A 678-nucleotide genomic window follows, 5' to 3' on the forward strand; every position below is an offset into this window, starting at 1 on the left:
GAGCCACACCACACCTGCAAGCCAAAGGGGAAAGTTCACAATGATCCCCATGCGTAAAAGTGCCAATACGCACGTATTGAGGTGGCATTTGCCATTTTTCTGATATTAATTGTTTTCCACCTTTTAAGGCTGCATGTGCAATTCCGTTTTTGAACTTGAATGATACCTGTCTGCATGGCCGACGCCAGACTGGGGAGTGTTAAAACCATTTGAGTGTAACAGGGTCAAAAACATTACAGCTCAGAGTTTAGGAGCTGGAAAAGACGACGAGGACAAAGAAGCAATATTTAAAAAAAACAAAAAAACTGAACCTGATTCAAGGAGTGTCTGATCTTCATCCTCCACAGGTGACGTGAGCCTGCATGGCTGCCGGGAAAGGGAGCAACTCCACGGTCAACGGGAGTACGTCGCGAATAAAGCAGAGTGCGTGGAGCTCCTGCACAAAGGCGGATTAGTCCGTGGGTTGCGCGCAGGAAAACAATGCAGGGGCCTGGGGGACACGGGGAAATAATGTGCACGATTTAGGGCCACAATAAACCCAGTTTTTTCACTGAAGAACAAAGAACATTATAAGTTCACATAAAAGACATCTGAAATGTGTGTGTTATCCCCGATCATTCAAATAGGATTTCTTTATAAGTTCTGCATATGAAGATAAGTTGAAGAGAAATGAAGAAT

Source organism: Nerophis ophidion, linkage group LG21 (genome assembly GCF_033978795.1).
Source record: "Nerophis ophidion isolate RoL-2023_Sa linkage group LG21, RoL_Noph_v1.0, whole genome shotgun sequence".
Classification (NCBI taxonomy): Eukaryota; Metazoa; Chordata; class Actinopteri; order Syngnathiformes; family Syngnathidae; genus Nerophis; species Nerophis ophidion.